This window comes from Somniosus microcephalus, chromosome 5, assembly GCF_052327205.1.
Source record: "Somniosus microcephalus isolate GS21.2 chromosome 5, FLI_Smic_1.0, whole genome shotgun sequence".
NCBI lineage: Eukaryota > Metazoa > Chordata > Chondrichthyes > Squaliformes > Somniosidae > Somniosus > Somniosus microcephalus.
The window spans coordinates 25,421,820-25,446,460 of record NC_140991.1 but is presented as its reverse complement, the minus strand read 5'-3'; the positions used below and the strand labels follow the sequence as shown (position 1 = coordinate 25,446,460).

The window sequence follows — 24,641 nt, the reverse complement described above, 5'->3', positions numbered from 1 at the left end:
CTATGCAATTGGGGGAAATGTTTACCACCCCCCCCCCCGGCTGTCTGTCGGCAACAGCGGCAGAGATGGCATTACAAAACTGGCGTAAAGACAGGAATTAATCTTAAAACCATCATTTTTTTTGTTTCGTTTTCCTGTGTTACATCCTGTTTCCCATCCTGAAAGAAACCCTGTTTTTATTTTTGCTCGTAAACAATTTACCGTGCTGTGTTCACCTGTACTTTAATCAACTGATCAGGGCTCAGCTCAGGAAAACTTTCAAGTACCTGGCAAATCTCTTCTGTGCTGTTAAGTAAATTTTTTTTAAATGGTGAGCTTGGCGCCTTGTTTTTTAAAAGTGGGAAACATTCCCCATTATTGTGCATTCCTGGGTGTCCGAACTTCAAAAGGACTGTGGTGCATCGGACCTCCCACATGGCAGCTGCCTATCATTCTGCCAGCGCCTTTCACATTTCATCTTGAGCCATCCTTTGTTCCTTTACCTGTCCCATCACCACCTCCTCTGGCCTTCATTATCTCTTAATGTCTCTGACGTAAGAAAACTACTAGGCACTCGGTCTGAGTATTAAACAAGGCTTTAATCAACTGTTTTTCAACTTGGAGATCTAGTTGTGTCCTTTACTAGTTCCTGTTAAAGAATGTCCTGAGCAAGCTGGGCCCATGCCCGAGTATTTATACTCTCCCTGGACGGGGCCACCAGCAGGCCGCCCAGTATCATTTCATAAGTCATTTCCACATGAATGACAAGATTCATGTCAGTCTCTTAATCTCTCCTGCTTTCTATCCTATCACTGACCTTCCCTTTTGTTCTTTCATTCCCTCCCCCTTTTCCCAGCCCCCCACAAACTTGCTTTAAAATCTATTCCCTTACCTGCTTTTTTTCCAGTTCTGATGAAAGGTCATCGACCTGAAACGTTGACTCTGTTTCTCTCTCCACGGATGCTGCCCTGGCCTGCTGAGTTTTTCCAGCGTTTTCTGTTGTTATTTTGGATTTCCAGCATCCATAGTATTTTTGCTATCGTGTGGTGTATCGGAGGTTGTTTCAGGGTAAAGCAATATGGGGGGCTCTAAGTTAATGTAGAGAGAGTCATTGGAGAAATGAAAATTGACTGGGAAAGGGGTTAAAGGTTGTTAAAATGCTCAGAGGAATGGATGTGGGTCTAAAACAGGTCTTAAATGACACTGAGCACAGGAAACAAATGACATAGTGCCGTATCAGGCGCCAAAGCACTTTACAACCGCTTTTAAAGTACAGTCACCGTTGTGGTGTAGGTAAACACAGCAGTCAGCTTGCACACAGCAAGGGACCACAAACAGCAAATTAATGACCAGTTAATGTGATTTTTGGTGGCACTGGTTGAGGGAGGAAAGTTGACCCGAACACCAATAGAACTTCCAGCTCTTTTTCCAAATGATGCCAAGGGATCTTTTACGTCCACTTAAGCAGGTAGACAGAGTACAGCTCCAACAACGCTCAAGAAACTCAACACCATCCAGGACAAAGCAGCCCTTTTGATTGGCACCCCATCCACCACCTTAAACATTCACTCCCTCCACCACCGGCGTACCGTGCCTGCAGTGTGTACCATCAACAAGATGCACTGCAGCAACTCGCCAAGGCTTCTTTGGCAGCACCTCCCAAACCCGTGACCTCTTCCCACCTAGAAGGACAAGGGCAGCAGGTGCATGGGAACATCACCACCTCCAAGTTCCCCTCCAAGTCACACGCCATCCTGACTTGGAAGTATATCGGCCGATCCTTCATTGTCGCTGGGTCAAAATCCTGGAACTCCCTCCCTAACTGCACTGTGGGAGTACCTTCACCACACGGACTGCAGCGGCTGAAGAAGGTGGCTCAAGGGCAATTAGGGATGGGCAATAAATGCTGGCCTTGCCAGTGACGCCCACGAACGAATTAACAAAAAATGTCTTGGCTTAACATCTCATTCAAAGGACAGCACCTCCAACAATGCACCTCCTTCAGTACTGCACCGAAATGTCAGCCTTTTTTAAAATTCATTGATGGGATGTGGGCGTCGCTGGCTAGGCCTGCATTTAGTGCCCATCCCTAATTGCTCTTGAGAAGATGGTGGTGAGCCGTCTTCTTGAACCGCTGCAGTCCATATGGTGTAGGTACACCCACAATGCTGTTAGGAAGGGAGTTCCAGGATTTTGGCCCAGCGACAGTGAAGGAATGGCGATACAGGTCCAAGTCAGGATGGTGTGTGGCTTGGAGGGGAACTTGTAGGTGGTGATGTTCCCATGCGTCTGCTGCCCTTGTCCTTCTAAGTGGTAGAGGTCGCGGGTTTGGAAGGTGCTGCTGAAGGAGCTTTGGCGAGTTGCTGCAGTGCATCTTGTAGATGGTACACACTGCAGCCACAGTGCGCCGGTGGTGGAAGGAGTGAATGTTGAAGGTGGTGGATGGAGTGCCAATCAAGCGGGCTGCTTTATCCTGAATGGTGTCGAGCTTCTTGAGTCTTGTTGGAGCTGCACTCATCCAGGCAAGTGGAGAGTATTCCATCACACTCCTGACTTGTGCCTTGTAGATGGTGGAAAGGCTTTGGGGAGTCAGGAGGTGAGACACTCGCCGCAGAATTCCCAGCCTCTGGCCTGCTCTTGTAGCCACAGTGTTTATATGGCTGGTCCAGTTCAGTTTCTGATCAATGGTAACCCCCAGGATGTTGATAGTGGGGGATTCAGCGATGGTAATGCCATTGAATGTCAAGGGGAGATGGTTAGAGTCTCGCTTGTTGGAGATGGTCATTGCCTGGCACTTGTGTGGTGCGAATGTTACTTGCCACTTGTCAGCCCAAGTCTGAATGTTGTCCAGGTCTTGCTGCATATGGACACGGACTGCGTCAGTATCTGACGAGTCTCGAATGGTGCTGAACAGTGTGCAATCATCAGCGAACATCCCCACTTCTGACCTTATGATGGAGGGAAGGTCATTGATGAAACAGCTGAAGATGGTTGGGCCTAGGACACTGCCCTGAGGAACTCCTGCAGTGATGTCATGTGATTGAGATGAATGACCTCCAACAACCACAGCCAACTTCCTTTGTGCTAGGTATGATTCCAACCAATGGAGAGTTTTCCCCTTGATTCCCATTGACTTCAGTTTTGCTAGGGCTCCTTGATGCCACACTCGATCAAATGCTGCCTTGATGTCAAGGGCAGTCACTTTCACCTCACCTCTTGAGTTCAGCTCTTTTGTCCATGTTTGGACCAAGGCTGTAATGAGGTCAGGAGCTGAGTGGCCCTGGCGGAACCCAAACTGGGTGTCAGTTAGCAGGTTATTGCTGAGTAAGTGCCGCTTGATAGCACTGTCGATGACACCTTCCATCACTTTGCTGATGATTGAGAGTAGACTGATGGGACGGTAATTGGCCGGGTCGGATTTGTCCTGCTTTTTGTAGACAGGACATACTTGGGCAATTTTCCACATTGCCGGGTAGATGCCAGTGTTGTAGCTGTACTGGAACAGCTTGGCTAGGGGCGCAGCTAGTTCTGGAGCACAAGTCTTCAGTACTATTGCCAGAATGTTGTCAGGGCCCATAGCCTTTGCAGTATCCAGTGTCTTCAGCCATTTCTTGACATCACGTGGAGTGAATTGAATGGGCTGAAGACTGGCATCTGTGATGCTGGGGACCTCAGGAGGAGGCCGAGATGGATCATCCACTCGGCACTTCTGGCTGAAGATAGTTGCAAATGCTTCAGCCTTGTCTTTTGCACTGACGTGCTGGGCTCCACCATCATTGAGGATGGGGATATTTTTGGAGCCTTCTCCTCCTGTTAACTGTTTAATTGTCCACCACCACTCACGACTGGATGTGACAGGACTGCAGAGCTTTGATTTGATCCGATGGTTGTGAGATCGCTTAGCTCTGTCTATCGCATGTTGCTTCCGTTGTTTGGCATGCAAGTAGTCCTGTGTTGTAGCCTCACCAGGTTGACACCTCATTTTTCGGTATGCCTGGTGCTGTTCCCGGCATGCTCTCCTGCACTCTTCTTTAAACCAGGGTTGATCTCCCGGCTTGATGGTAATGGTAGAGTGAGGAATATGCCGGGCCTATCTAATGTACTCTCGTCCTGGAATGAGGCTTGAACTCACAACCATTTTGTTTTCTGTACAGGATCTGCAGATTAGAGTCACAGTAAAAGAATTGCATGAATATCAGTTTAGGAATTAAATTTCAGGTTTATAAATACAGATAAAATGATCAAATGCTCCGTGGGATGTGATGGTTGCTGACTGTCAGGACCATAGAAACATGCCAGGGAAGCCAACCAGTCAAGGATGAATAACCTAATAGTTACCGATACATAGATATTCTGGGGTTTCATCAATGGAGCTTTGAAGAGGGGGGATGAAGAAGCATTGCAGTCTTTCCTCCGTAAGTTTAAAAAAAATTCATTCTCGGGACGTGGGTGTCGTTGGCAAGACCAGCATTTTATTGCCCAGGCCTGGTTGCCCTTTAGAAGGTGGTGGTGGGCCGCCTGCTTGAAGTGCTGCACTCTGAAGGAACGGTGATAAACGTCCAAGTTGGAATGGTGTGTGATTTGGAGGGGAGCTTGGAGGTGGCGATGTTCCCATGCACCTGCTGCCCTTGTCCTTCTAGGTGGTGGAGGTTGTGAGCTTGGGAGGTGCTGCCGAAGAAGCCTTGGTGAGTTGCTGCAGTGCATCCTGTAGATAGTATGGACTGCAGCCACGGTACCGCTGGTGGGTGGATGTTTTAAGCTGGTAAATGAATAGAGTCCACTGTAGTGTATGTACCCGTCTACCTTTAAGAGAACTATTGTATGTAACCGTCCACCTTTAAGAGAACTACTTTAGGTGTTGCACTACTTTGTTGGCTTCTGTATACTGTAATACCGACGGTGACCACACCGGTATATAAGTGCTGTGTCAGGATTTATTGGGCAGATTCGCCCTGACCTTCGAATAGTAAAGTCCTGTTTTAAGTTACTCTGGTAGTCTGTGTATTAATTAACTAAACAACCCACAGACTTTACATCCACGATAGAGTAGGTTATACACGGTCTGTGAAAAGAATGGGCTTAATGATATAAATGTCCTTTGTTTCATGTTTTATTATGTGGTAATTTGCTGGTAGGATCTAGTGGTAGAAATCGAGGGGGTCAAGAACGCGATGTAGCACTGAAGCGCACAATGTGCCTGATGTGTCTAGTGCATTTCAATGGTGCCAGCCAGCCAGCCCTCCCACATAAGCTGGGAGCCTATACACTGGAAGTGCACTAGGCTCATTTCGGCCACAATACTTATCCTTACTACACTTGGAGCCCTATCATGGTCCCCCAAGTGTTGCAGTATCCAGTCGGCCTGTGTTTTTATCATTTAAGTCCTGTGTTTTGAACAATGGCAGAATCTGGACTGCAACTGTTTCAACCACTGCCTGTCCTTAACTCTAGTTATGAATTGTGTTCTGATTGCTCCCTTCAGTCTCATCTGCAAGGACAGCCTCTTTCTCCACTGCTGAGGAAATCTGCCATGATACTAGAGCCAGTGGTTAAGGCAGCCCCTGGGGTTAAGGAAGTTCAGTACATAATGCCAAAATTAGATACCTGTCAGGTAAGATGATTTTGGTAATGGCTACGGATAGATTGTTCATTTTTTAAATTAATTTGTACTCAGGCTGTGGGCTGCACTGGCAAAAACACATGTATTGCCCATTCCTACCGGCCCTGACGGCGTTGAGTAAACTGCGTAGTACAAACTAGACTAAACCTGCAGGCCAGACCGGGTAAGGGTTGTTGGTTCCCACAAGCTCCAGTGGGGTTAATGGCAGCGGCCTTGGGTGGACACATCCTGGCACTTGCAGCAGGGTGCATCCTTCCCGATGGAATTTCCAACAACATTAGGCCCGGATTTTCCCGGAAAGATAACGGCGAGCTCACGCCGCACGCCGTTATTGACGTGCAAATCGGCCAGCAAAGTTCAGGGGAAGAAGCGATACGGCGCAAGTTGCGAATCTCGCACTTACAGCAAGTTATTCGAGCTGAAGGGTGCAGGAAAAAGCCTAGCGAGCGGGGCACGCGCGAGATGCGCACACACCAGCAAGATATGGCCCACTGTGTTCAGCAAAGGATGTACACAGACCTTGAGTTACTCCGTGTGAATATTAAGCATGTCCATTCATGTGCAATTCCTTCATCCACTACTTTGGTAAACATAGATATATAGAAGATAGGAGCAGGAGTAGGCCATTCGGCCCCTCGAGCCTGCTCTGCCATTTAATGAGATCATGGCTGATCATCCAAATTCAGTACCCTGTCCCTGCCTTCTCCCCATATCCCTTGATCCCTTTAGCCTTAAGAAATATATCCAACTCCTTCTTGAATATATTTAATGAATTGGCCTCAACTGCCTTGTGTGGTAGAGAATTCCACAGGTTCACCACTCTCTGGGTGAAGAAATTCCTCCTCATTTCTGTCCTAAATGGCCTACCCCTTATCCTTAGACTGTGACCCCTGGTTCTGGACTCCCCCGCCATCGGGAACATCCTCCCTGCATCTAGTCTGTCTAGTCCTGTTAGAATTCTATAAGTTTCAATGAGATCCCCTCTCATTCTTCTAAACTCTAGCAAATATAAGCCTAATCGACCCAATCTCTCTTCAAATGCATTTTAAATGGGTCAATGCCTCCTTTATAATAGGGGACAAAGAAATGGATCACTAAGGTGTTATAGTGCTTGTGCGCTATTACTTGCACAAGGCAACAAAGATTTTGAACTGAGACCCGAGAAATGTGCACTGAGTGAAAATGACCTGCCGTACTAATGTCTCGTGCAAGGTGCATTCAGACAAGATAATGCCAAATACTCACCTTTGAAAGCTACATCTATTCTATGCAGTCACTTCCAGACCACCAAGAGGTCTTGAAAGCACACGCAGCATCATGATTGTCAAGGGCAGGATGAGGGCACTTTTCCCCAAGTGAGACCTCCTGTGACACCTCTGAGTGAGAATGCCAAATAGTATAGGAGATTCCCTTTGTCATGAATCTTATCATGACTCATGAAGTAACACTGGGCGGCCAGCTGGTGGCGCCGTCCAAGGAGTATAAATACTCGGGCGTGGGCCCAGCTTGCTCAGGATGTTTCTGTAACCAGGAACTAGTGATGTAACTAGAATCTCATGGTTGTGAAACAGTTGATTAAAGCCTTGTTTTATACTCAAACCAAGTACTCAGTAGTCTTTTTACATCACCCTTGACTATAGAAGATTGAGGGGTAATCAAAGTGTTTAAAATGTTCCAAGGATTTCATAGGGTAGAGACAGATAAACTGTTTCCTCTGGTGAGGGAATCCAGAAGAAAGGGGGCATAACCTTCAAATTAGAACCAGGCCATTTAGGAGGGAAATCGGGAAGCACTTTTTCCACACAAAGGGTAGTAGAAATCTGGAATTCTCTCCCTCCAAAAGGCTGTGGATGCTGGGGATCAATTGGAGCCTCCAAGACTGAGATCAATGGATTTTTGTTAGGTAAGTGTATCGAGGGATACAGAACTAGGGAGTTGAGGTACAAATCAGCCATGATCTAATTGAATGGCTGAGTAGGCTCGAGGAACTGAATGGTCTACTCCTGTTCCTATTGTTCCTAAATAGTGCCACATCGGGGTCAGTTTTTGTGCCGACTAAGAACTGGATTTAGAATAGGGCCATTAGAGGAGACTTCGCAATTGAAACCAAGATCCCATGGGTGAAAGGACAGCCTGTCGGCCTACTTCATCCCAATCCCTGTTTCGTCTTCCTTGTTTAGTTACGTCAACCATGAAAATTATCACTGGAGCTGTGCCCCGGCATTGGGCAAAACTTACAGTTTTGCGCTTTGGGAATGAGAGGGAAAAAAATGGATGTAGTGGGCGGATTTCACGTAACCTGTTCTTCATCCCGCACAGATAACTTGGGCACAGCTCAGGCCATGTTGCAGCAATATCTCCAGCTGGACCCCAGTTACGCTGATGGCCACCTGCTCATGGCTCAAATATACCTGTCCCAGTGCAAGTTCAAAGAATGTTCCCATTCTCTGGAAATGGGCCTCAGCTACAACTTCCAGGTGAGAACTATGTAGTCGGGTTACGACCACAATCCAGGAGTGATTGAATTTCAGTGTTTTCTACTGTCATTGACAAAAAGGGAAAAGAAGAACGTGCATTTTATATAATGGCTTTCACTACCTCAGAACGTCCTAAAACCACTTTACAGCCAATCAAATACTTCTGAAGTGTAGTCACTTGTTGCAATGTAGGAATCGCGGCTGCCAGTTTGCGCACAGCCAGATCCCACAAACAGCAATGAGATAATGGCCAAATAATCTGTTTTTAGTGATGATGGTTGAGGGATAAATATTGGCCGGGACACCAGGGAGCTCTCCCCTGCTCTTCTTCGAAATAGTGGCCATGGGATCTTTTACATCCATCTGACAGGGCCTCGGTTTAACATCTCATCTGGAAACTGGCACCTCCGACATTGCAGCACTCCCTCAGTACTGCACTGGAAGTGCATACAGTCTCTGGAGTGGGACTTGAACCCACAACCTTCTGACTCCGAGGCAATAGTGCTCCCCACTGAGCCACGGCTGACACCTCATCTGAGATAATATTTTGTCTAATACCACAGAGAGTTTCTTGTTTATGTGTTGAGGACAGAATAAACACATTAGGGTCGATTTTCTTGGGTTTAGCCCTACCCCCCAGGTGCGTCTGACTGAAAGGTGCAGTGCACTGGAAATATCGGGAGAGACCCGCAACACCAGGTCCCTGCTGCCGTTGCGCCAGCGCACAAAGTTCTTGACCTGATCTCTGACGGTCCCTTTAACACAGCGCCTGAGGCAGAGGTTGCCGCGCAAATGAATCGGTTCCGCCGCATTTGCGGTGCAGTCTGATTTTCCTGTTGCGGCACCGGTCGCAGATTGTGGGTGAAGCTCCTCCAATTAAAAAGCAGGCGCTGTGAATTTTCAAACAGCTCTTTGGGCACGGTGAGGCCCGAGTCATCAGGCATTGTGAGGTAGAGGAGCTTTATAGTTACTGAGACAAGGGCGTTGTGAGGTAGAGGAGCTTTATAGTTACTGAGACAAGGGCGTTGTGAGGTAGAGGAGCTTTATAGGTACTGAGACAAGGGCATTGTGAGGTAGAGGAGCTTTATAGGTACTGAGACAAGGGCGTTGTGAGGTAGAGGAGCTTTATAGGTACTGAGACAAGGGCGTTGTGAGGTAGAGGAGCTTTATAGTTACTGAGACAAGGGCATTGTGAGGTAGAGGAGCTTTATAGTTACTGAGACAAGGGCGTTGTGAGGTAGAGGAGCTTTATAGTTACTGAGACAAGGGCGTTGTGAGGTAGAGGAGCTTTATAGGTACTGAGACAAGGGCATTGTGAGGTAGAGGAGCTTTATAGGTACTGAGACAAGGGCGTTGTGAGGTAGAGGAGCTTTATAGGTACTGAGACAAGGGCGTTGTGAGGTAGAGGAGCTTTATAGTTACTGAGACAAGGGCGTTGTGAGGTAGAGGAGCTTTATAGTTACTGAGACAAGGGCGTTGTGAGGTAGAGGAGCTTTATAGGTACTGAGACAAGGGCGTTGCGCTGTTGAGAACAGAGCGGTTATAGGTATTGTTTATCCTGCAGGATTTGGTTGATGGGCAGACACCTCTACAAGCTGTATGCTGGGGGAGCCATTTGGAATTCCCTTTCATATGTATATTCTGGAGCAGCAGGAGAACTTTTGAGCCCTTTTAGCCTGACTAAGACTTCCATCTGAGTTAGATAAAAATAATTAATTTTGCCTAAGTTAACCTTTGTTTGGGGAGGGTGTGTTGTGAATAATTTGCGGCACTAATCACTCAGAAAGTTAACCATCTTACGCTCATCCTCTGTTTATGAATATTGTTAAGTCCGTGAATGATTGAGACACGGACTAGCAGGAGTGAAAACAAACAGATCTTTACTGGTGGAAGTCAATAACGAACCTAAACAACAGAGGCTCTCTAGCGCCTTTTATACAGGGGTGGTCACTGCCGATACTGCAGTCTGAGACCAGTTATTCTCTTAAAGGTACATACACAACAATTCCTCCCCTTTTAGATAAACAGTACATAACATTCATTTAACAACTAAATGATAACGAATTACAATCACAATTATTGTTACTAGATACAGTGGTTAAGTTTAAGCAATTATAAGTTCAGTCTTTGAGGAGGCTTCCTGATTCTGTCTGGATAACACCTCTTTGGGGTAACAGGTTCTTCTGGCAATGTTGAGTCGGAATCAATGTCGTTGTTTGGTTCATCTGCTTCCAATACAGGTAGACTATCCTTTATCCGAAAACCTCGGGACCAGCCGAGTTTCGGATAAAGGAGAATTTCGGATTTCGGAAGGTGGGTCGGCGGGGGTCCGCGGGGGGGGGTCGGCGGGGGTCCGCGGGGGGGTCGGCGGGGGGTCGTGCGCGCGACTTACGCTGACGCTCAGCGTAAGTCAGTCGGGGTCGGCGGGGGTCGGGGCCGGCGGGGTCCGCGGGGGGGTCGGCGGTTGTCGGGGCTGGCGGGGTCGGCGGTTGTCGGGGCTGGCAGGGTCGGCGGTTGTCGGGGCCGGCGGGGTCCGCGGGGGGGTCGGCGGGGGGAATCGGCGGTTGTCGGGGCCAGCAGGGTCCGCGGGGGGGTCGGCGGTTGTCGGGGCTGGCGGGGTCGGCAGTTGTCGGGGCCGGCGGGGTCCGCGGGGGGGTCGGCGGTTGTCGGGGCTCGCAGGGTCGGCGGTTGTCGGGGCCGGCGGGGTCCGCGGGGGGGTCGGCGGGGGGTCGTGCGCACGACTTACCCTTTATCCAAACTTCCGAAATCGGAACCCTCTAAAAACCGAAGGTTTTTTCGTTCGTACGCACGAGTTACGCTGAACGAAAAAACCTTCGGTTTTTAGAGGGTTTCGGTTTTCGGAAGTCCGGATAAAGGGTAGTCTACCTGTATTACCGGTTCTGCGGTAGCTGCAATTGTAACGTCGATTTCATTACCAGGTGTAACAGATCGACAAAAAAGAAAGGGAGGAGGGGTAGCATTGCTAGTAAAAGAGGGGATAAATGCAATTGAAAAGAAGGATATTAACTCAGTTAATACAGAATCTATATGGGTGGAGCTAAGAAATAGCGAGGGGCGAAAAACATTAATAGGAGTGGTATATAGGCCTCCAAATAGTAAAATAGAGGTTAGGGAGGGCATCACGAGGGAAATTAGAGAAGCGTGCAATAAGAGCACAGCTGTCATCATAGGTGACTTTAACTTACATATAGATTGGACTAGCCTAATCAGTAAAAATAATGAGGAGGAGGAATTCCTTGAGTGTTTAAGGGATGGTTATCTGGATCAATATGTCGAGGAACCAACTCGGGAACAGGCTATATTGGACTGGGTACTGTGCAATGAGAAGGGACTAATCAGTAATCTTGTTGTACGGGGACCCTTGGGTCAGAGCGATCATAACATGATCGATTTCTCACTCGAAATGGAGAGCGAAGAAATTGACTCAGAGACTAAGGTCCTGAATTTAAACAAGGGGAATTATGATGCCATGAGACGGGAACTGAGTAGGTCTGATTGGACAACGTTCCTGGGAGGACTGGAGGTAGATAAACAATGGCAAACATTTAAAGATAGAATGACAAAATTGCAAAAATTGTTTATACCAATCTGGCATAAAAGGAAATCTAAAAAGGTGACTCAACCGTGGATAACAGGGGAAATTAGAGACAGCATAAAATCCAAAGATAGGGCGTATAAAATAGCCAAAAAAAGCGCCAGAGCGGAAGATTGGGAACAGTTTAAGATAGAGCAAAGGAGGGCAAAGGGCATGATCAAGAGGGGCAAAATAGCTTACGAAAACAAGCTGGCGGAAAATATAAAAACTAACTCCAAAAGCTTTTATAAATATATCAAAAGGAAAAGACTGGTGAAAACCAAAGTTGGTCCATTGCAGTCAGATACGGGGGAATATATAATGGGAAATAAGGAAATGGCAGATCAACTAAATGCATACTTTGGGTCAGTCTTTACGAAGGAAGACACAAAAAACCTCCCTGGGATATCGGGAAAAATAGGGACATTGGCAAAGGAGGAACTGACGCAAATCAATATCTCTAAGGATATGGTGTTAAGGAAGCTAAAGGGATTGAAGGTGGACAAATCCCCAGGGCCTGATAACATGCATCCTAGGGTACTGAAGGAGGTGGCCCTAGAGATAGCGGATGCACTAAGGATGATTTTTCAGAATTCATTAGACTCGGGAACAGTGCCGATGGATTGGAGGGTAGCTAACGTTACCCCACTATTCAAAAAGGGGGGTAGGGAAAAAGCAGGTAATTACAGACCTGTAAGCCTTACATCAGTTGTGGGCAAAATGCTGGAGTCCATCATTAAGGATGAAATAGCGGAGCACTTAGCAAATGGGGACAGGATAGGACAGAGTCAACATGGATTTACAAAGGGTAAATCGTGCTTGACTAATCTATTGGAATTTTTTGAGGGAGTAACTGGTAGAATAGATGGGGGAGAGCCAGTAGATGTGGTGTACCTGGACTTCCAAAAGGCCTTCGATAAGGTCCCACATAAAAGATTAGCATGGAAAATTGAGGCTCATGGGATAAAGGGGAAAGTTTTGGCGTGGATAGGGAACTGGCTGTCAGATAGAAAACAGAGAGTTGGAATAAACGGCTCATTTTCTGAATGGCAGGCAGTAACAAGTGGGGTACCACAGGGATCTGTCCTGGGCCCCCAGCTGTTCACAATTTACATTAATGACCTGGATCAGGGAGTCGGATGCAGCATTTCCAAATTTGCAGACGACACTAAACTAGGAGGGGGGGTGGGCTCAGAGGAAGAGACCAGGAAGCTCCAGAGCGATTTGGACAGACTGGGCGATTGGGCGGATAAATGGCAGATGCACTATAATGTGGACAAGTGCGAAGTTATCCACCTTGGGTGCAGGAACGGGAGGGCAAATTATTATTTAAATGGCAATAGATTGGGAGAGGGGGAAGTACAGAGAGACCTGGGTGTTCTTGTACACCAGTCACTGAAGGCGAGCATGCAGGTGCAACAGGCGGTCAAGAAGGCAAACGGTATGCTGGCCTTCATAGCAAAAGGGTTAGAATACAGGAACAGGGATACCTTGCTGCAGCTGTACAGGGCACTGGTGAGACCACACCTCGAGTACTGTGTACAGTTTTGGTCGCCTCATCTGAGGAAGGATGTTCTTGCCATGGAGGGGGTGCAGCGGCGATTCACCAGGCTGATACCAGGAATGGCGGGAATGACCTATGAGGAGAGACTATGTAGTTTAGGGATGTACACACTGGAGTTTAGAAGATTGAGAGGGGACCTCATAGAAGTGTATAAAATTCTGACAGGTCTAGACAGACTGGATGCAGAAGGAATGTTTCCCTTGGCGGGTGAGAACAGAACTAGAGGACATAATTTAAGGATAAGGGCTAAACCATTTAGGACAGAGATGAGGGGGAATTTCTTCACTCAGAGAGTGGTGAACCTGTGGAACTCATTGCCACAGAGGGCAGTGTACGCCAGCTCATTAAATATATTTAAGAGGGAATTAGATATATTTCTACGGGCAAAAGGGGTTAAGGGTTACGGAGAGAAGGCGGGGACGGGATACTGAATTAAAGGATCAGCCATGATCTCATCGAATGGCGGAGCAGGCACGAAGGGCCGAATGGCCTACTCCTGCTCCTATCATCTATGTATCTATGTATCGTGGTGTGGAGTTGACGTTTTCCAGTGACTCTAGAATCTGGTCAGCATGGCGTCTTACAATGCTCTCCCCAACGTCCACGGTATACATGAGAGGTCCTTGTCGTGTACAAATCGTTCCTGGCTGCCATTTCTCAGTGCGGTAGTCCCGGGCCAAAACTGGTTGACCTATCTTAAAACTCCTGGTCGGCCTTTCATTCATATTCTGAAACTGCCTGTTCTCCACATCTCTTCGGACGTTTGGCTTAACCAAATCCAAGCGGCATCGTAGTCTTCGATTGAAGAACATCATGGCTGGAGTTTGGTTGGTAACTGCATGTGTCGCATTCCGGTAGGCAAACAAGAAGTTGTCCACCTTGTGTTGTAGGGGTATATCTTCATTACACATTGCCTTGATAGCCTTCTTGAATGTTTGGACAAACCTCTCGGCCAATCCATTAGTGGCTGGATGATATGGGGCAGATGTGTAATGCTTAACACCATTGTTCTTTAAGAACCTCCGGAACTCTTCAGACACAAACTGTGGTCCATTGTCAGAGCAAATCTGTTCAGGCAGCCCATTCCTGGCGAATATGGTTCGTAAAACTGTGATAGTTTTTTCCGTGGTGGTTGAGGACATTTTTATTACCACTGGCCACTTTGAATGTGCATCCACCGCAATTAAAAACATCGAGTCCATGAAGGGACCAGCAAAATCAATGTGCACCCTTTGCCATGGAGATGAGGGCCACTCCCATGGATGCAGAGGAGCTTGTGGTGGGGCGTTTTGGACCTTCTGGCATCCTGCACAGCTCTTGGTCATCTCTTCGATTTCTCTATCGATTCCCGGCCACCACACAAACGCTCTGGCTAAGCTCTTCATTTTTACCCCACCCAGATGACCCTCATGAAGCTCATTGAGCACTCTCTCCGTCAACTTAGGTGGAATTACTACTCTGGATCCACACATCAAGGTTCCTCTGCACACTGACAGCTGTTCTCTTCTCGGCGAGAATGCTGGCAGCAGTGGTTCGCCATGTGCTGGCCATCTCTTCACCGTTAAATCATAGACCCGTGATAGTGTCGGGTCATTCCGTGTTTCCTTTTCTATGTTTGCATTCGTCACAGGGAGACATTCGACTATGGTCGAGTGGAATAACTCCATTGGATCCACTGCAACGTCTTCTTCTTCCACTGTCGGCAACGGTAGACATGACAATCCATCAGCATTTCCATGCTGTTTAGTTCCTTTGTACTTGATGTCATATTGGTGTGCCCCTAGGAAAAGGGACCATCTCTGCAGCCGTTGTGCTGTCATTATCGGTACGCCCTTCTGAGGATTGAAAATGGAGACAAGAGGTTGATGATCGGTTAGTAGAGTAAATTTTTGACCGTGCAGATAGTGATTGAACTTCTTCACCACCCACACTAGACTGAGGGCCTCTCTGTCAATCTGGGCGTAGTTACGCTCGGCAGAAGTTAACGAGCGTGACGCAAAAGCTATCGGCCTCTCCAAACCATCAAGGAATTTATGTGACAGTACCGCCCCAATGCCGTAGGGAGACGCATCACACGCCAGCCTGATTGGCAGTGCTGGGTTGTAGTGAGCCAATACTTCCTTTGAAGTGATTAAATCCTTACTCTTCTGAAAAGCACGTTTACAATCATCGCTCCATTTCCATGCTACCCCCATTCGTAGCAGGGCGTTCAGTGGGTGCAGAATTGTCGACAAATTCGGCAAAAACTTATGATAGTAATTCACCAACCCGAGGAATGACCTCAGTTGCGACACATTTTCAGGCGCTGGGGCCCTAACAACCGCTTCAATTTTGTCAGGGGACTTATGTAACCCCTCTTCATCAATCACGTGGCCACAATACGATATCTGTTTCTTAAAAAATTCGCACTTGGGGCGGTTGGCTCGCAGCCCATGTTCCCGTAGTCTAGTGAGCACCTGTTCTAGGTTGTTAAGGTGTTCACTGTCATCTGCACCTGTTACAAGGATGTCGTCCAAGTAACACTGAGTCCCCGGAATCCCTTGCAGGACTTGTTCCATCGCTCTTTGCCATATCGCCGGAGCCGATGCTACTCCGAATACCAATCGATGATACTGGTAAAGACCTTTGTGAGTGTTTATCGTGAGATACTTCCTAGAGGACTCTTCAACCTCCATCTGCAAATATGCTTGTGCTAGGTCAATTTTTGTAAAACGCTTCCCTCCAGACAGTGAGGCGAAGATGTCTTCTATCCTTGGAAGAGGATATTGTACTGTGTGAAGGACAGGGTTCACCGTCACCTTGAAATCCCCACAGATGCGAATCTTCCTTGGCTCTCCGGACTTATTGCTTAACGTTTTCTTCATGACAGGAACGATGGGTGTCGCCCACTCGCTCCAGTCGACCTTAGACAACACGCCCGCCTTCTCCAGATTCTCCAGCTCTGCCTCGACGGCTGGGCGAATTGCATATGGTACCGGTCTCGCTTTGAAAAACTTGGGAACTGCATTCTCTTCTATTTTTAACGAGGCGGTTACGCATTTAAGCGTGCCCAGTTCTTGTTGAAATACCTCTTTGGCGTAAGCTAAGATTGTTGACAATCGTCCAGGAGTGACGTCTTCATCTTTTTTACCGTCCACCGTCATTTCATGAATGGAATGCCAATCTAAGTTTATCTCCCTGATCCATTCCCGTCCCAATAACGGTGGTCCACCATTTGGCAGTATGTAGAGATACAATTTCCGTATTTTCTTGCCATTGTATTCGACAGGCACCCTTATTTTTCCTCTGGGGTATACTTTTTGCCCCGTATACGTCGTCAAGATGATGGATGTCTCTCTCAAGGGTATGTGTGAAAATAGCCGCTCGTAGTCTCGTTGATTCATGACGGTTAGCGCTGATCCTGTATCCAATTCCATTTTAACTTGGGACCCTGCTATCGTGAGAGTGACCCAAATGGTTCGGTGATCCTCTTTTGCGATTACATTGTGAAGTTTGAGACAGCTTAGTCTCCTGTTTCCGGATTCACTATCGCTCATCTGGTCTTCGGAACTACTGTCCGTCATCTTTTGTACTTTCTTGTACGGTTTCTTAGTAGCCTTTTTGTTGTCGCTGGTCTTCTTCCCAGACCTACAAACTCGTGCAATGTGTCCAATCTTCCCGCATTGTCTGCATATTTTGTCTTTGGACCAGCAGTCCTTCTGGTCATGGTTAGTTCTGCCGCAGCGATAACATTTTGCAAATCCCTGTGTCATTTCGTGGGTGCCGTATTCCTGTGGTTTTTGTTGAATTTCTGCAGCTCCCCTGGCTGCTGCTTCATACGATACTGCCACGCTTAAAGCCTTATCTAGCGTCAGCTCTTTTTCTGAGAGTAACTTCTTCTGTGTTCCTTCACTCAGGAGTCCACAGACAAATTTGTCCCGTAGGGTATCTGCCAGTCCTGCTCCGAACTGGCAGTGCTTTGATAGCTTGCGTAGTTCCGTAAGATACTCAGCATTGCTCTCATCTTTGTGCTGAGTTCTCCTGTGGAATTTAAATCTTTCTGCTATCAACAGCGGTGCAGGGTTTAAGTGTTCCTGTAGGACAGCAACAATTTCGTTAAAACTCTTCCCCTTCGGTTTGGCTGGAGTAATCAGATCCCACAATAGGCCGTACATTCTAGCGCCCATTAAGTTTAGCAATATCGATGCCTTTTTCCCCTCCGCTATATCGTTTGCCTCGAAATATACCTCGACTCTTTCCACATACGTGGTCCAGTCCTCTAATGTATTATCAAAAGCAGTGATACAGCCAGTCTTCGGCATCTTGCAAATCTAAAATGGTGCCTCCCGCGCTTTGCCTTCTTCCCCGATTTAACAAAATGGCGCCTCCTGCGCTTTAACTTCTTCCCCGCTGTTGTTAGCGCTGCTTTCCACGGTTTCTTGCGCGTATTCTTTTTCTTTTATTATTTTCCCGTCGTGGAGCGGACCCTCTGGGACACTTCCCTCCCTCTTCTTAGGTCCGAACGCTGCCCGGCTTCGAAACACCGGCCGCGCCCTGTGTGCTCCACCCTCTCTCTCTTTGCTTCCCGACTCGCTGCCCGGCCCCGTTGAAAGGCCACCCGATCGAGCTTCAGCCCGCCGCAGCCCAGGAAAGATCAGAGCACTACCTGCCACCAGCCCGATTAGCTGGGAAACCACGGACCGAGGAACCCAGCCTGGCTCTGGAAAGTCGCTCCTGCAAGTTTTTAACCCGATGATTGACGGTCGACGCCCATTTCTCGAGTTTCAATGGACTCTATTTTTTTTTTCTTTCTTCTGGCTCCGACCTTCAACAACGTCGTCGGGCTGCTGCCGAGTTGCAGGTAAGTACGTTTCTTACTCGTCGCCAGTGTTAAGTCCGTGAATGATTGAGACACGGACTAGCAGGAGTGAAAACAAACAGATCTTTACTGGTGGAAGTCAATAACGAAACTAAACAACAGAGGCTCTCTAGCGCCTTTTATACAGGGGTGGTCACTGCCGGTACTGCAGTCTGAGACCAGTTATTCTCTTAAAGGTACATACACAACAAATATCTCTTTTGATATCTACAAGACTATTATCACTTGGTCCCTGCACTGTAGCTCAGCAAATGTCTGGGTTATATTCTTTCCGTGAAGCTGGTTTTTAACCCCACATGTACAAGGTAAGAACAAAATAAGCCAATAAGATTATTAATCACAGACAAAAATGCTTCATTTTTGTCACACCAAGGTCCTGTTCGATGGACAGCAAAGTCAAAATGGAAAAGTGGTAAGGGTAGTATTCTACAGGGCTAGTTCTAGTTCCATATTATTACAGTTCTAGTTCCATATTATTACAGTTCTGGTCTCCATATTATAGAAAGGATATAGAATGCTGGAAAAGGTGCAAAAAAGACTTACAAGGATGATACCAGAACTGAGAGGTTATACTTATCAGGAAAGGCTGAACAGGCTGGGGCTCTTTTATCTAGAAAAGAGAAGGTTGAGGAGTGACCTAATAGAGGTCTTTAACATTATATAGGGGTTTGATAGGGTAGACGTAGAGAAGATATTTCCACTTGTGGGGAAGACCAGAACTAAGGGGGCATCAATATCAGATAGTCGCTAATAAATCCAATAGGGAATTCAAAAGAAACTTCTTTACCCAAAGAGTGGTGAGAATGTGGAACTCGCTACCACAGGGAGCGGTTGAGGTGAACAGCGTAGATGTTGATTAAGGAAAAGCTAGGTAAGCATGAGGGAGAAAGGAATAGAAGGATCTGCTGATAGGGTTAGATGAAAAGGGGTGTGGAGCATAGACGGCAGCATAGACCAGTTGGACCGAATGGCCTGTTTCTGTGCTGTAAGTTCTATGTCATGTAATTCTGTGATGAAGCCAACAGGACCACCTTCATCCGAGCCTATCGATTGTTTTTTCGTGTTTCCAGTTGAAGTGTAATGTGATGCAGCCAGCGTTGAAGATGATAGAAGATGCAAGTTGCTTTTCTTTTTTTTTTGCTCGACCTTACATGTCAGAGATCGTCCGATCTACCACCTGATTAAAGCCAGAGCCCCATAGAAGATGGGCAGCGTCACAGAGGCCATAACAACTTTAAAAATAGCCATCAGCCTGCCGGGGGTGAGGAGAGGCTCCGCCAGAAAGGGCAAAGGGGGATCGGCCGACGTCAGTGTGAGCAATCGCGTCTCCGTGTACCTGGAGCTGGCGAGCGCTCAACATTCCAACAGCGAGCCGGTACTCTGAGCTCGGCACCGTTCCAATGCAATCACAACAACAACACCTCGCATTTATATAAGCGCCTTTAACGTAGCAAAAAAAACGTACCCAGGCGCTGCGCAGGAGCGTTACCCAATAAAATTTGACACCGAGCCACAAAAGGAGATATGAAGCGGGTTGTTAGGAGCGTCTTAAAGGAGGAGAGAGAGGCGCAGGGGTTTAAAGAAAGAAAGAAAGACTTGCATTTATACAGCGCCTTTCACAACCACTGGACGGTTGGGACCAAAGCGCTTCACAGCCAATGAAGTATTTTTGGAGTGTAATCACTGTTGTAATGTGGGAAACGCGGCAGCCAATTTGCGCACAGCAAGCTCCCACAAACAGCAATGTGATAATGACCAGATAATGTGTTTTTGTTAGGTTGATTGAGGGATAAATATTGGCCCAGGACACGGGGGCGAACACCCCTGCTCTTCTTCGAAATAGTGCCATGGGATCTTTTACGTCCACCTGAGAGAGCAGACGGGGCCTCGGTTTAACGTCTCATCCAAAAGACGGCACCTCCCGACAGGAATTCCAGAGCTTAGGGCCTCGGCAGCTGAAGGCACGGCCGCCAGTGGTGGAGCGATTAAAAACCAGGGATGCGCAAGAGGCCAGAATTGGAGGAGCGCAGAGATCTCGGAGGGCTGTAGGGTTGTTGGAGGAGGTTACAGCAATCGCTTTACATGGGCAGCCAGTAGTGCACTTTTCCCACAGGCGGGAGGAGGCTCGTGTGGAGCGTAAACCCCAGCGTGGATCAGTTGGGCCGAATAGAAACATAGAAGAAAGGAGCAGGCGTAGGCCATTCGGCCCCTCGAGCCTGCTTCGCCATTCAATGCGATCATGGCTGATCATCCAAATTCAGTACCCGGTCCCTGCTTTCTCCCCATACCCCTTGATCCCTTTAGCCTTAAGAAATATATCCAACTCCTTCTTGAATATATTTAATGAATTGGCCTCTACTGCCTTCTGTGGTAGAGAATTCCACAGGTTCACCACTCTCTGGCTGAAGAAATTCCTCCTCATTTCTGTCCTAGATGGCCTACCCCTTATCCTTAGACTGTGACCCCTGGTTCTGGACTCCCCGACCATCGGGAACATCCTTCCTGCATCTAGTCTGTCCAGTCCTGTCAGAATTTTGTAAGTTTCAATGAGGTCCCCTCTCATTCTTCTAAACTCCAGCGAGTACAAGCCCAATCGACCCAATCTCTCCTCATACGTCATTCCTGCCATCCCAGGTATCAGCCTGGTGAATCTTCACTGAACTCCTTCCATGGCAAGAACATCTTTCCTCAGATAAGGCGACCAAAACTGCACACAATACTCAAGATATGGTCTCACCAAGGCCCTGTACAACTGCAGCAAGACATCCTTGTTCCTGCACTCAAACCCTCTTGCTACGAAGGCCAACATACCATTTGCCTTCTTAACCGCCTGCTGCACCTGCATGCTTACCTTCAGCGACTGGTGCACAAGGACACCCAGGTCTCATTGCACTTCCTCTTCTCCCAATCTATTGCCATTCAGATAATAATCTGCCTTCCTGTTTTTGCCACCAAAGTGGATAACCTCACATTTATCCACATTATACTGCATCTGCCATGCTTCTGCCCAATCACCCAACCTGTCCAAATCATCCTGTAGTTTCTCGGCATCCTCCTCACAGCACACACGCCCACCCAGCTTTGTGTCATCTGCAAATTTGGAGATATTACATCTAGTTCCCTTGTCTAGATCATTAATATATATTGTGAATAGCTGGGGTCCAAGGACCGATCCTTGCGGTACCCCACTAGTCACTGCCTGCCACTCGGAAAAAGACCCGTTTATTCCAACTCTTTGCTTTCTGTCTGCCAACCAGTTCTCTATCCAAGTCAATACCTTGCCCCCAATCCCATGTGCCTTAACTTTACACGCTAATCTCTTATGCGGGACCTTATCGAAGGCCTTCTGAAAGTCCAGATACACCACATCCACTGGTTCTCCCTTATCTATTTTACCAGTTACATCCCCCAAAAATTCCAGTAGATTAGTCAAGCACGATTTACCTTTTGTGAATCCATGTTGACTTTGTCCGATCCTGTCACTGTTTTCCAAGTGCTCTGCTATTACATCTTTTATGATGGACTCTAGCATTTTCCCCACTACCGATGTCAGGCTTACCGGTCTGTAATTCCCCGTTTTCTCTCTACTGTACCATCTTTTTTGAATAGTGGGGTAACATTAGCTACCCTCCAATCCATCTGGAACCTTTTTTTGAAGTGTAGTCGCTGTTGTAACATGGGAAACGCAGCAGCCAATTTACACACAGCAAGATCCCACAAAAAGCAATATGATAATGACCAGATAATCTTTTTTTTTTAGTAATGTTGGTTGAGGGAGTGACACCAGGGGGAGAACTCCCTTGCTGTTCTGTAATTCCCCGTTTTCTCTCTACCACCTTTTTTGAATAGTAAATTTTTGAATTTTGAATGGCCTGTTTCTGTGCTGTACACTCGATGTCCTTCTATGCAGCTCGGTGGCTTTCAGTCGGTTCCAGCGCAGGGCTGAAGTTGCAACTCCCATTGCTTTCGATGGAGCCGCGCGAGGGGGCGCTCCGCCATCAGTGTCACCACAGGGTGGCCAAAAGGGGAGGAGGAAACCTGACCTGGTAGTTGCCTGTGGAGATCAACATGTGATTTTTTTTTTACGGGAACTTGCTGTGCGCGTATTGGCCACCACGTTTCCCTACATTACAACAGTGAGTACACTTCAAAAGTACTTCATTGGCTGTAAAGCACTTTGGGACTTCCTGAAGTCATGAAAGGCGCTATATAAATGCACATTCTTTCTTTCTTTTCTTAACATTGCAACACATCAAAATTGAACAAGTAGGCTATGTATCAAATCAGCAAGCAAGAAGCAGGAAGGAAAACTATTTTTTACAAACAACAATAACAACAACAACAACTTGCATTTATATAGCACCTTTAAAGTACTAAAAACGTCCCAAGCCACTTCACAGGAGCATTTTCAGAGAAAATTTGACAACCAGTTTTTACATTTCCCCCCCCCCCCAATACAGCTAAGTTCTGCAGTTTACATTTCTACAGCACTCATTGGGCTAATCAAGCCTGTCGGAGAATGGCAAAAGAGTCAGAGGCAAAGATGAGAATTTTTTTTTACATAGTGAGTTGTGATCTGGAACGCGCTGCCTGAAAGGGCGGTGGAAGCAGATTCAATAGTAACATTCAAAAGGGAATCGGATAAATGCTTGAAAGGGAAACATTTTGCAGGGTAAAGAGCAGGTGAGTGGAACAAATTGGATAGCCCCTTCAAAATAGCCGGCACAGGCACGATGGGCTGTAAAATGCCACGCTTCTGGTGAGGGAAAATTTAGATGGCAGTGCCTAGCTCTACTTCACTGCCCTATCTGCATTTCTCTGCCCCTGTCCCGTCACTGCCCGGCCCTTCCGTCCACTGCATGTTGGTGGCTCGAGGGGCTGAATGGCCTACTCCTGTTCCTATGGGTGTGACTTGGACGGAAACCTGCAGGCGATGGTGTCCCCACGACGTTGCTACTCCTCGCCCCTACTCAGTGGCAGAGGCCGCAGGGCTGAGAGGCGCTCCCAAGGTAAGCTTGGCGTGTTGTTGCAAATGCAACCGGTAAATTTTACCCACGCTTTTGGTTTGTGCCTTTTCCTTTTTCTCTCTCCCACATAGCAGCTGTCTTTCATTCCGCTAGCGCATTTCACACTTCATCCAGAGCCATTGTTTGTTTCTTAATCTGGCCTATTACCATCTCGTCTCGCCTTGAATATCTCTTAATGTCTCTTTACTTCTCACAGACCTTCCCTTTTGTTCTTTCATCCCCTCCCCCATTTCCCAGCCCCCAAACTTGCTTTTTAATCTGTTTCATTTCCTGCTTTTTTCTCAGTTCTGAAGAAGGGTTTCGACCCTTCTGTTTCTCTCTCCACGGATGTTGCCTGGCCTGCTGAGTTTCTCCAGCTTTTTCTGTTATTTCGGTAAATTGTACAAATTGACTGCTGATTTTTTTCTTTTCCAGCACGAAGCTGCCAAAGTGATGCAAGACGCTATCCATGAATTTGCCGGGACGCCGGAAGAACCTCGTATCACCATCGCCAATGTCGATTTGTCTCTCGGCCGGGACGACATGGAAACAGCGCTCGGCCTGCTCGGGCGCATCCTCCCCGAGCAGCCGTATTTATATCGAAGCCCAAGAGAAACTGGCACAGATCTATCTGCACAAGCAAAAGGACAAAAGGCTTTATATCAGATGCTACAGGTAGGCAAAAGACGGTTATAGAGATGGGAGGAAAAACACACAAATGCTGGAGATTTTGAGATGACACGATGTTGACCGGGGCAGGTTGTGGTAGCGGGGGAGAGGGAGTTTTGGTCGGGCACACGCTGTAGAGTTTTGACTGCACAGCGTGCGTCTTTCTTTTTAAAACAAGTTTGACAGGTGTTATAAATCTCATCATTCAAGAAACTACTCCTGAAATAACGCTGGACGGCCAGCTGGTGGCGCCGACCAAGGAGTATAAATACTCGGGCGTCGGCCCCAGCTTGCCAGGGACATTTTGTAAGACAAGGAACTAGTGAAGTACAACTAGACCTCCATGTTCTGAAACAAGTTGATTAAAGCCTTGCTTTATGCTCAAACCAAGTGCGTAGTGAGTTTTATTATGTCAACAGGCTTGGCTCCCTGTCGGGCAGGGAACACTCTGAATTAGGCCGGAAGGGCAGGAGCAGGTAGGGAGCCTGCTGCTGCGATAGTGGGAGCGTTGGGGGAGGGGTGGGGGGGCGGTGGGATTGGATTCGGGGGTGGGCGCGGTCCAATCCCCAATACTGGGGAGGGGGTCCGATCACTGATCCTAGGGAGGGGCCTAGATAGAGTTGATAGGAAGGACTTATTTCCCTTAGCAGAGGGGTCAATAACCGGGGGGGGGGCATAGATTTAAAGTAATTGGTCGGAGGTTTAGAGGGGATTTGAGGAGAACTTTTTTCACCCAGAGGGTGGTGGGGGTCTGGAACTCACTGCCTAAGAGGGTGGTAGAGGCAGAGACCCTCATCACATTTAAGAAGTACTTGGATATGCACTTGAAGTGCCGTAACCTACAAGGCTACGGGCCAAGTGCTGGAAAGTGGG

The 24,641-nt window shown here is 47.5% G+C and overlaps 1 pseudogene; it reads left to right on the top strand.

Moving 5' to 3' along the window:
* LOC147116960 (tetratricopeptide repeat protein 21B-like) overlaps nucleotides 1–24,641 on the top strand; it is a 106,850-nt pseudogene that overhangs the window by 17,863 nt on the left and 64,346 nt on the right.